Here is a 12,661-nt window from a genome sequence, read left to right on the forward strand (position 1 = left end):
AAGTTGCAGGTGGAATCCTAACCCCAAATCCTGAGTCTTGGACATGGCCAGTAGCTTATTTCTGTAAGCAGACAGTCCCTGTGGCATTACGATGGCTAGCCTGTGGGGCCACAATCTGCAGCTCCTACCAGCCTCACAGTAATGGAAGCTAAGAAATTGATTGGGAAAATTAATGAGGGTCCAAACCCCATAGATCAGGGGTCGCCAACTCCTGGGCCATGGCCCATTTGGAACTGGGCCGCGGAAGCGGGTCTGTGCACCAGGTGCAACTGCATGAGGCTTCTCAAAGAGAAGCAGGCTACCACGCCCGAGTAACTGATTGAAGGAGCGGTCCAGGTGAGAAGGGACAAGCAGGAAATTTTTCAGCAGGTACCGCCAGGCCTGCAAATGCAGTGCTGCCCCTCCTCTTTCCAACCCCGAAATTCCAGAGTAAAGTTGGGCAGCCTTTGAGCACCGCTGACAAGCTGCAAATCTGCTGTAGTCTCAGTTGCTCTCCCCTTTCTTGACTGGGTGAGGCTGGAGCGCTCGGCCTTTAGTTGGGGATGGTGGTGGGCGGGAATGCCGCTTGGCAGGACAAAGCGGACAGAGGTACTTGCACGTCCCGCCCCAGCTATGACGAGGAGCAGCGACTTCGTCTGTGCCCAGGGGGTGAAGAGAAGGAACCGGAGGGGTGCGGAGGCTGGGCTGCCTTCTGGCCCGCTGGATTTGGGTTTTTCCTTTGATCGGTGGTGCATGGCCTTACCCCGAAATGCAAATCGCTCTTTAAGCGGGGATCGGGGGAGGCTGAAGGCCTCTTATCTTTGTGGCCATGTAAGTTCTGAAATCGATGGCCTGCTGCTGGGGAGGAGAATCAAAATAGAGCAAAACAAGCATAGTCCACCATGGTTTATTGCAGGGCTTTTCAACGGGTGGTACGCGTACCACTAGTGGTACACGTAAGACAGGTTGAACAGCACTGTAAAAGCCGCATTTGTGGGACAAAAAAAAAAGTTCCATGAGACTTTCTAACTTCTCGCGAGATCTCGCGAGATCTCGCAAGTCGTTAGAAAGTCTCATGGAACTTTTTTTCTTTTTTTACCGCTAGTCCCACAAACACGTGGCGAAGACTGAGAAGCAGAATGCAGTTGAAAGCAGGTTAGTAAAAAAACGCTTGGGGGTGGTGAGGCATCTGGGCGGAGGTGGGGGCAGCAACCTTACCCTGCATGGTGGTGGGTTAATGGCAGGCACGGGGGAACCCAGGAGGAGCTGCGTAAAGCAGGCGGAGGGGAGGCTGGGCAGTTTGCAGGCGTCCGCAGGGTTGGAGGACCATTGCACATGCGAATGGGAGAGCTGCGTAAGGCAGAAGTGCTGCCCGTGTAGCCCGCTGATCCTGGGGAAGCAGCAAGCAGCTGGGCGTGTTGTGGCTGGCACCTTTGCGCAGCGCTGCTGGGGTAGTGGGCAGGCAAGGGGGGCTTCTCCCTCCAGGGGTGGGGGGGGAAGAGAGTCACATTCTCCAACTGGCTCTTCCTTCCCCTTCTCTGGGCTGGGGTGCAATCTCGCCCGCTGCTTCTGCACTTTCTCCTTTTCCCTCCCTTGCAGAAAAAAAAGGAGAAGGCAAGCGGTAGGGCAGGGGTTTCCCCATCCCGTCTTTGCAAGAGAGGCAGAAGTGATCGCCCTTTTGCAAGCAGGAAATTTTGCGGGTCTCCTCGTGAGGAAGGAAACCCCAGATGTGGGGCAAGCCAGGGAAAGTGTGTGTGGTGTGAGAAATCCCTAGCTGCAATTCCTGTGCAAGATTTCCTGCCATGCGACACGCCCAGCCGCAGCGGGTCAAGTGGCAACCCCCGGCAAAGGAAGGGGACGCGTGTGGCCACCTTCAAGCATGCGCTCTCCTCTGCCTCTGGGCGCGCACAGGCAGGGCCATGATGTCGCCAGTTCACTTTACCCCTGGCCACTCCGTGTGGTGAGAATCCTTCATTGCCTGCCAAAGCCAGGATGGGGTCTGGGCATCGTAGCGCAGGACAATGGGAGGGAGGGAGGGAAGGGAGGGAGGGAGGGACAATGGAAAGGAGACGGCAGTTGTGGCAAGAAAATGGGACAAAACTCACTTAAGCAAATGTTTCACTTAACAACAGACCTTTGGGGCTCAATTGTGGTCATAAGTGGACGACTACCTGCATAGGACTGACGCAGTGCTGGTTACGTTTTTGGCAAGGCACGGAAACTTTGATCGGGGTGCCTTTTGTACACAGACTCCATTTTGTGCCTTAAAAACGCTGTCGCCGTTTTCCTGACGGGACAGGCCAGACTAAATGCTGGAAGCTTCCCCCAAAGCGGGATGCAATGTCTTTAAACAAAGGCACAAGAATCCTGAAATGGCTCTGGTTAGGCTTTGCAACTGTGTGTTGGGAGGGGCAGGCCTTGTGTGATTGCGTGTTCTTTAAGATCAGCCACAAGGCTATTAGACCAGACAATGAAAGAGGACACAAAAGGAAGCCAAGTCTTTTATGTCTCTTGATTGGCTGAGGTGCAGGCACCCTAAGGAAAATTAAAGGGACTTCACGTAATTAATGCACTGACTTTGATTAACAGGAATCTGGATTTGTAGGGCTTCGACTAACCGTGCTGGCTGGGTTAACACAACACCCGAAGCATCAAAATATCTGACGTATAGAGGGCGTTGTGTGCATGCAGCTGGCAGCCCAAAGGGATAAGCAGCTTTTTTTTCCTGCCTGCTTTCTGGCTTGAGCAACAAAACCCAGTTAGAGTTGCAAAGTTACTCCGTTTAGGCCAGATGGAGAGGAACAACATATACCTGGTTACCAGGTTATCTGGTTGGTTACCAGTTGTCTTTCGGGTGAGGTTCAAGGTGTTGGTTACGATCTTTAAGTCCCTACATGGCATGGGTCCGGGATACCTCAGGGACCACCTGCTGCCGGCATCGATTCCCCTCCGCCCTGTGCGTTCCCACAGAGAGGGCCTCCTCAGGGTGCCGCCAGTCAGGGAATGCCGACTGGTGGCCCCCAGGGGGAGGGCCTTCTCTGTGGGCGCTCCGGCTTTATGGAACCAACTGCCGGTGGAGCTCCGGATGGCACCAGACCTCCGAACTTTCCGTCGCGGCCTGAAGACCCACTTATTTGAATTAGCTGGTCTGGCCTGATGGGGGATTATGGGTTTTTAATTGTTTTTAAATTTGTATTACTGTTTTAATTGGGCATGGGTTTAATCTTTTTTAATTTTTGTATTGTCTTTTTTATATATGCCCTGTGAACCGCCCTGAGTCCCTACCAAGGAGAAGGGCGGTATATAAATCAAATAAAACTCTAAAAAACTCTAAACCTCCCCTTCGAGGTGGATTCCGACGGGATCCCACACACCAATCCTGCAGGGTGCAAAGAAGGGAGCTGCATCACAACCCTGCTGCCTTATTTCTTTTTGTACTACGCAACTTTTTATTTTTTAAAAAGCGGGAGCGGATGTTTAAAACATAGTTAACCTGCCGTTGTTTTTTTAATGTATTTCTTTGCTTTTTTTTGACAATGTAAATTGACCGTACTTATTTTCTCTTCTCACTGTAGCAGCTTCTAATAAACTAAAGCAGGGCTTTTCAACCTTTTCACCCATTGTACCACTTTTAGCATAAGGCAATATCCGAGTACCATCACTCACCCCGCAAGGTGTCAAAAACCTGACCCCCCCCCAAAAAAAATAAAGTACAAGTAGTCCTCGACTTACAACAATTCGTTTAGTGACTATTCGAAGTTACAACGGTACTGAAAAAAGTGACTTATGACCATTTTTCACACTTATGACTGTTCAAGCATCCCCAGGGTCACGTGATTTACATTCGGATGCTTGGCAACCGATTCATACTTATGACATTCACAGTGTCCCTGGGTCATGTGATTAATGGCTGGGGGGGCGTGGCATGGCCAGCTTATCACTCAGGTTGCTGGGGGCCTGTGTGTGGGGGGGAATCTGTGGGTCTCTGGTAGAGGGGTGGGTGCCTTCCTTCACTCCCTCTCTCCCATTGTCCCTTTTCCTTCCTTTCCTTTGTCTGTTCCTCCTTCCCTCCCTCCCTTCCATTGTCTCTCCCTCCCTCTCATTGTCCTTCCTTCCTTCCTTCCTTCCCTCCCTCCCTTCCAAGCAACCTGCTAGTCCAAACTACAAATACTGCACCTCACACAACCTGCCCATCTCCCATTTTCAGGCATGTACATTACGAACTGGCTACTTCTCCCAGTCATTTTTCCCCTACCAGAGAGCCCAGCGTTCCCGATCCTCTCTGTGTACATCGTTCTTCCCATAGCACTCCCCAGTGCTGTCGAGAGATGCCCATTTCTGGCCGCATTGCTACTGTTATCAAGTTAATTTTCTCCCGCCCGAAGGAAGAGAGCGATGCTTTTCTCCCTCCTCCAAAGGAAGGGAGACAAACCCGAATCGCCACCAAGTCGCCCTTCCTTCAGGCGAAGTAATCTCCTTGCAATGCAAAACCGCGGGGGCTCCATCTTTTGCAAAGGGCAGCGCGCACGCTCCGTGAGCAAAGGAGGAGAGCAGCCAAGCAACCTGATAGTCCAAACTACAAATACTGTGCTTCTTCGGATGGAGTGGGGTGGGCACGGAGAAGAAACGTCTGGAAATCATGCAAGAACTTTTCCTCTTATTATTGCTGTTATTCTTCCAAGTTGCAAAGGAAAAGCAGAAACAGCCCAGCCCCGTAGGTCAAGCTCGGCTCTCTTTCTCTCTACTTTAAACGTGGTTCATCAGGAGCTCTGGTGCTTCCCATGCTTGCAATGGGGAGACTGTTAAACGCGGTTCATCAGGAGCTCTGGTGCTTCCCATGCTTGCAATGGGGAGACTGGAGGCTTTTCTACTGATCTGGTGCAACTTTGCAAAAAACAGCAAAACGGCATGGAGAAGCGCGGCTCAGCTGTACTTGCACACCCTGATCCCGCACTCCTGCCCCGCTCACTTGCTTCCTTTCCACTCGTGGGGTGCTCGGAAGCCGGAGGCACTCGGAAGCCAGTGTGGGCACTTGGAGACCGCCCGTGTGGGGTGCATCGGAAGCTACCCGCGCCCACTCAGAGGCCACCTGTGCAGGGCGCTTGGAGGCCGCCCGCACCCGCTCAAAAGCTGGCGCTGCTCAGAAGCCATCCGCACAGGCCGCTTGGAGGCTGCCTGTGCAGGGTGCATCGGAAGCCACCCGCGCCCAGAGGCCGATCCCGCTCAGAAGCCACTCGTGCAGGGCGCTTGGAGGCCGCCAGTGCCCACTCAGAAGCCAGCGCCACTCGGAAGCCACCCGCGTGGGGCACTTGGAGGCCGCCCATGCAGGGTGCATCGGAAGCCACTGGCGCCCACTCAGAGGCCGATGCCGCTCAGGCATCGGGGCCGCCCACCAGGGCTTCCAGCTGGTGGGTGGCATGGGATCCGGAGTCCCAGCCTCCCACATCATGAGCAGTGTTCTCCTCTGGTCAGCGGCTCAAATCCAGAGTCTCAGCCTCCCAGCTGATCGGCGGAACAATGAGCGGCTGGCAGGCTAGGTAGCTGGGTTGCTGTGCAGATCCCCCCCCTTGGTTGATTGTCAAGCCCGGGGCTTGACAGCCGCTCCTGCTTGAAAGGCAGGGTTTGGCGGCCAGCAAGGCGCTTGCACAGGGTTCTCCCGGGGATGGTGGGCTGAACGGGCACTGGCCTCTCCCTCTCCATGCTAGAGTGGCACCCACGGAGGTGGCCAAGCGCAAGGCCGCTCCTGCTTGAAAGGCAGGGTTCGGCGGCCGGCGAACTGCTCACGCGGGGCTCTCGCAGGGCTGGCAGGTGATGGGGGAGGAGCAGGCCAATCGCCTTACCGGTACCTGAGACTCTGATGCGCCTTCCTGGCCACGTGTGCCCCAAAGAAGCACCGATCAGAAATCAATTAGGTTGCTGCACGAGTCCATAGGGAGGGTGGGGCCTCGCTCTGAAACTGCACGCGCCGTCTGTAGGGTTCATGCAGGCTGCTGCCAAGCAGCATGCTTTCGAGCAGCAAGTGAGCTGGGAAGGAGCGGAGCGCGGGGGAGGAGTTGGGGCGGGGGGAGGAAGGCGACGCCACATTACCACCAGCCAGGTGCTCGCGTACCACTAGTGGTACGCGAACCACTGGTTGAAAAGCCCTGAACTAAAGCCTCAGCACCGCTATGTAAAAAAAAAGGAAAGGAGGTAGAAAGAGGGAGAAAAAGAAGGAAAGAAGGGACAATGGGAGAGGAGGGAAGGCATCCACCCCAGTCCCACACCCCTCCACCAGAGACCTACGGATTCCCCCCCCAGGCACCCTGAAACCTGAGTGATGAGCTGGCCATGCCCCCCCCCTCAGCCATTGACTTTGCTTGTTAAAAAGTTGGAAAAAGTGATCACGTGACTCTGGGACAATGAAAGTCATAAGTATGAATCAGTTGCCAGGCATCCAAATGAATGTAATTCACACGACCCTTGGGGATGGTGCAACAGTAAGGTGAAAAATGGTCCTAAGTCACTTTTTTCAGTGCCGTTCTAACATCGAACAATCACTAAGTGAATTGTTGTAAGTTGAGGAATACTTGTACTTTATCATTTTTTTTGGCGAGGAGCTCTGCCGTTGTTTGCATCGGGACTTGCTTCCTCTCGACTCCTGACTCCTCTTCCTCTGGATCCAGGACTCATCTCGAGACTAAACTCTTTGCTACCGTATTTTCCGGCGTATAAGACGACTGGGCGTATAAGATGACCCCCTACATTTCCTGTTAAATTATAGGGCTTGGGCTATACTCGCCGTATAAGACTACCCCTCTTCCAACGCACACCAAATAAAAATTAAAAAACATCACATTTGATTTTAATATGGTAATTTTAATTCAAATGTTTATGACATGGAGGTACTAAGTAGGAAAACTGTCACTTATAAACATAAGGCTGTTTGTCATCAAACATGTAAACATAAAACAGTGCAAGTGGATTAAACTTAATAATAATAATAATAATAATAATAATAATAATAATAATAATAATAATAATAATAATAATAATAATAATAATAATAATAATAAGTTGGAAGGGACCTTGGAGATCTTCTAGTCCATCTCCCTGCTAAGGCAGGAAACCCTATACCATTTCAGACAAATGGCTGTCCAGTCTCTTCTTCAAAACTTCCAGTGTTGGAGCATTCACCACTTCTGGAGGCAGGTTGTTCCACTGGTTAACTGTTCTAACTGTCAGGAAGTTTCTCCTTAGTTCTAGGTTGCTTATCTCCTTGACTAGTTTCCATCCATTGCTTCTTGTCCTGCTTTCAGGTGCTTTGGAGAATAGCTTGGCTCCCTCTTCTTTGTGGCAGCCCCTGAGAGATTGGATCACTGCTATCATGTCACCCCTCACCCTTCTCTTTGTTAAACTACACATACCCAATTCCAGCAACCGTTTCCTATTTTCCTAATTCACTTTTTCACTTTTCCTAATTCACTCTAGTCTAAAGCTTTCCCTGCGCAGAGCCTTAAGAAACACCAGCTGCCTGCAATTAGTGCAGGTTCTCATCCCACCAGGCTCAAGGTTGAGTCAGCCTTCCATCCTTCTGAGGTAGGTAAAATGAGGACTCAGATTGTTGGGAGCAATAAGCTGACTTTGTAATAATGCTGCTTGTGTGGGGGTGTGAAAGCTCTAATAAGCAGGCATATACATAGAATGAAGGCTATTGCTAAGCACATTGATTTGTGCTTTAAATTGTAAGCCGCCCTGAGTCTTTGGAGAAGGGCGGGATATAAATGGGATTAAAAAAAAGACCAAATGGGAGATCCGCTCCAGGTTTTCCAGCCAGCCCGCCCAGTTCCTGAGTCAAATGTGTCCTTAGAGCTAAGCAGCTGCTCTGGCTACGGCATTCCCCACCTGCCTTTCAAGTTGCTCTTGCATTCCCTACCTGCCTACAGCTGCTCTTCAACTTTAGAAGGAAAGATGCCCAGACCCCAGCCTGTAAAAAATCACAGACTGCAGCTTCTACACCAATTGGTCCCGCTTTCCCTGCGCAGACTAAATGGAAGATCCGCTCCAGGTTTTCCAGCCAGCCCTGTCCCTAAAGTTTCAGCACTCAGCTTATAAGACGACCCCTGACTTTTGAGAAGATTTTCATGGGTTAAAAAGTCATCTTATACGCCGGAAACTACGGTATATTACTCTTTGCTCCTCCTCTATTGTGCTACTTTAACATAATGAAGTCAAGGAAAAGGAGCAGATCCCTCATTGACCTGGTTCCTCAACCTTCTCTGAAGCAATCCAAGATTGAGGACTTTGTTTTAACTAAGCCTCTCTGCTTGAAAACTCCAGCTCCTTTTCATCTGGCTGCTGCCGGTTGCCGCAATCCTCTGATGGTTGAGGGTGTTGCCCCTCGAGTTGAGAACAAAGGCTCCCCAAAAACTATGGTCCCTAACCAATCTTTCAATGAGCCCACCCTCACAGAACTTTTGGCTCAGCAAAAGTTCCCATGGCCACTGGTTGCAGATACAACAGCGAGCATACAGCTCCACTGTCGCGCCCCGCGGGCCCGACACTACAAGGGGGCCCTGGCCACGAGCACTGGCCCCGCAACACCAACCCACCCTGAAACCATGCACAGCTCACCGGTGTCCCGAATGAGAGCGGCGGAGGCCGCCAACGTGCAGCAGACCCGAAGTCTAGCTGCCCAACGTCTCCTGGCTGCACCTGCGCAGAAGGGCCTCACAGAAGGCCCCGCAGGCACTTGGAAAGACAACCCGGACTGCTTGACTGCAGAGAGGCCAGCACCGGGCGTTTCGTCGGCAGGCTGCGCAGGCGTCCAGAAGGGCAGGCCAGCCTGTGCTACTGCCTGCACGCTGGCTTCCTTGACTCCGAGCGAACCGTAGCCGGGACCTGGTGAGCCGGTGACTTTGGATGTGCTGATGGGACTGCTGGGGCCTGGCGGGGGCAAGCGGGAGTCGGTTGGTTGGGGGGGAGGTTACAGAGTGGGGACACATTAGTATATATACATGGGGTGGGACTGTAGGAGGTGGGGGGCCTGCCCAAAACACTTACAGAGCGCACAGGGGAGCATGGGTGCAGAAGCACGCGTAGGCACAGTGAAGGGGGTGGGGTGTTTATGGGCGCATGGCCGGATGCTGGCTTGTACCGGGAGGGGTGGGGCCGGTGTGTGAATCGGCTATAAATGAGCGTTGGGAGCGTGTGGCTTCCAACACTGACTTTTTCCTTGCTTTGGGGTGCGTGAATAAATGTTTCTTCATTGTTACCCATTCCACAGCTGACCAAGTGTGATTTTGTCAAGGACGGGCTTGACAGCAAGTCAGCGTTGCTATTTTCCTTTGTTTCCCTGCTGTTGTGTGCCATTCCTGCCTTTTGGTTGGGTGCTGACATGGCAGAGGGAACGCAGGGGGCTGTTCCAGTGGCTGACAGAGAGGAGCCGGTTGGTGCAGCAGCACCCCTGGATGTGGTGGAGCTGGCGGATGCCCCACCTGTTGTGCGGCCCAAAGTCCAGGACCCCCTTCCCATGGCCACTGGAAGTGGAACCCAGGAGGCGGGGGACCAGGCCCGTAGTGGGGAATGGTGGTTAAGACCTGTTCTGGGTCGTGAGGACTCTGGCCAAGAACAATCAACATGGCTGAGGGGCCCACTGTCAGAGTGGAGGGAGCGGCGTATGATAGACGAGGATGGTGAAGAGTGGAGCTACTCCACGGCGCCAGGGAGCTACACGTTGGATGTGTTGAGGGACAGATTCGGGGAACCCCGGCCTTGGTCCTTGGTCCCCCGCTGAGCCTGAACATGACACGGGATGATGGTCACACAATGGAACCCTGCCTGTGCGCTCAGGCCTGACTCGTTTTTGCTTGGCCAGTCCACGGTTTCGGGGACCGCCTTACCTTGGTTAGACAGAGGTGATTAATTCAGTAACAGTGCAGCTACGGCTACCCAAATTCCTTGGTAGGGTTCACCCAGTCTTCCATAGCAGCTTGCTAAAACCAGGCCGTGCAGCAACCAGGTGTGGGGAAGAGAGGACCCCCGGACCTGCTCATAATGGACATTATGAGGTACAGGAGGTCCTCAACTCCAGAGTGCGGAGAGGAAGAGTGCAGTATCTGCTGTTATGGAAGGGATACCCAGCATCGGAGGCTTCATGGGTGGCAGAGAGGGAAGGCAGTCTATCTGGTGAGCAGATACATGTGGTGGTGAATACAGTACAGCACCAGTACATACAGTACAGTATACAAATGGCTAACAGTCAAGACCCCATCATGGCTCCACTAGCAAGAAGAAAGAAATATGAAGCCAGTTTCAAACTTAAAGTTGTAAACTTTACCATAGAACATAATAAATGCTGCTGCAAGACAATATGGAGTAACAGAAAAGATGGTTCGGGACTGGAAAGCAAATGAAAAAGCATTAAAGAGTATGCCAAGGGGTAAGTGTGCATTAAGAAGAGGCACCCCACATTGGTCAGAACTCGAAAAACATGTAAAAGAAATGCTGAATGAGCATCGCCAAAGCGGTTATGTAGTGACACGAAATAACATACGTTTGTTTGCACTTCAGTGGGCCAAATCTAACCCAGATCACAGCAACAGATTTAAGGCCACTGTATCCTGGTGTACTAGATTCTTGGAAAGGCATAATCTGGTACTGAGGCAAAAGATGAAAATTGCACAAAAATTACCTGCAGATCTTGATGCCAAAGTAAATAGTTTCCATCGATACGTAATATACCAGCGCAATAAACATGGCTATGCGTTAAGTAGTATCGGAAATACGGATGAAACTCCAATGAGTTTTGATACGGTTGGAAATAAAACTGTCCATCCAAAAGGTGAAAAAACAATTTTAATTAAAACAACAGGACATGAGAAGTCCAGTTTTACAGTGGTACTAGCATGCACAGCTGATGGCACCAGACTGAGACCAATGATTATTTTTAAAAGAAAAACAATGCCGAAACTCAAGTTCCCTGTTGGCTGTTTTGTACACGTGAATGAAAAAGGCTGGATGGATGAAGAAGGGGTAAAGCTATGGCTTGATAATGTATGGAGCAGGCGACCAGGTGGACTTATTCAAAAACGTAGTCTACTGGTGTAGGATATGTTCAGGGCTCATTTAACTCCCAGCACCAAGCAAAGGCTGGCAAGAATAAACACAGATGCGGCAGTTATTCCTGTAGGATTGACATCGTTGGCACAGCCACTGGATGTGTGCCTAAATAAGCCGTTTAAAGATCGCATTCGAGAACAGTGGAATGAGTGCATGGTTAGCGGCGAAAAGTCATTCACAAAAGGAGGAAACATGCGTGCTCCACAGTTGGATGTTTTGTGCAAGTTTGTCATAAAAGCCTGGAATGATATTGATGCAGAAACAGTAATCAAGTCTTTCAAGAAGTGTGGCATATCAAATTCATTAGATGGTATGGAGGACGACTACTTGTGGCAAGATGAAGAGGAAGCCGAAGCTGAGACCACACCATCGGATACGGAATTAGATCCATACGACGACTGTCTTACAAATGTATCACAAGATGTCATTGATGTACTTATGATATCAGATGACGAACAGGAGGATTTTGAAGGCTTTTAAAGGGAAACTGTCACGCCAGCAAATCCTGTAAAAATAGCTTGGAGTTACGATGGGCGTTGCTGACTCGCCAGGGACTTGCCCAGCACTTGCTCTCTCTCTATTGTTTGTTATCTTCCTCCTATCATCATCAGTTCCAGTTTGGTTGACAGCTTAGAAAACAAACAGCATGGCAACTCCCATGGGTATTGTCTTATCCTTCCTTTCAGCTTTAGAGTGAATTAGGAAGTTTAATCCAGTTGCACTGTTTTATGTTTACATGTTTGATGACAAACAGCCTTATGTTTATAAGTGATAGTTTTCCTAAGTACCTGCACGTCATAAGCATTTGAATTAAAATTACCATATTAAAATCAAATCTGATGTTTTTTAATTTTTATTTGGTGTGCATTGGAAGAGGGGTAGTCTTATACGGCGAGTATAGCCCAAACCCTATAATTTAACAGGAAAAGTAGGGGGTCATCTTATATGCCCAGTCGTCTTATACGCCGGAAAATACGGTAATTGTTAAGAAAAATAGGGCTAAACAGAGAGAGAAGTGGGATCTACTTCTCCATCCAGCAGAAGAACACCCGGCTATTTTGGCAAATTGTTGCCAGTTCTTTGCTTGGTCACCAAGAACTCCCTCTCTGCTGTATCTCCAACAGAGATTGGGAAAATCATTTCTTGTCAATCTTCCAGGCTTCAACACTTCCGACTGAGCTTAGACCACAACTGCCCCCAGCAATTCCTAACTGGCAACCCGTGACTCACGCTTTGATTACTGAGCTTATCTCTGAACTCACGTCAGGCAAAGCCCCTGGCCCTGATGCCATACCCCCCCCCCCCCGATTTGCTAAAATCTAATCCCGAGTGGTGGACTCCACTCTTAGCAACACTTTTCACCCATATTAATACTTCCGGCAGGATTCCTACCTCCTGGAACTTAGCAATTATTGTCCCAGTTTTTAAACGAGGAAATAGGAACAACCCGGCCGACTATCGCCCTATAAGCCTGCTTTCCATCATTGGAAAGGTAAAGGTTCCCCTGCACATGCGTGCTAGTCGTTTTCAACTCTAGGGGCCGGTGCTCATCTCCGTTTCAAAGCTGAAGAGCCAGCGCTTGTCC

Source organism: Vipera berus (genome assembly GCF_964194415.1).
Source record: "Vipera berus genome assembly, chromosome: 6".
Taxonomy (NCBI): Eukaryota; Metazoa; Chordata; class Lepidosauria; order Squamata; family Viperidae; genus Vipera; species Vipera berus.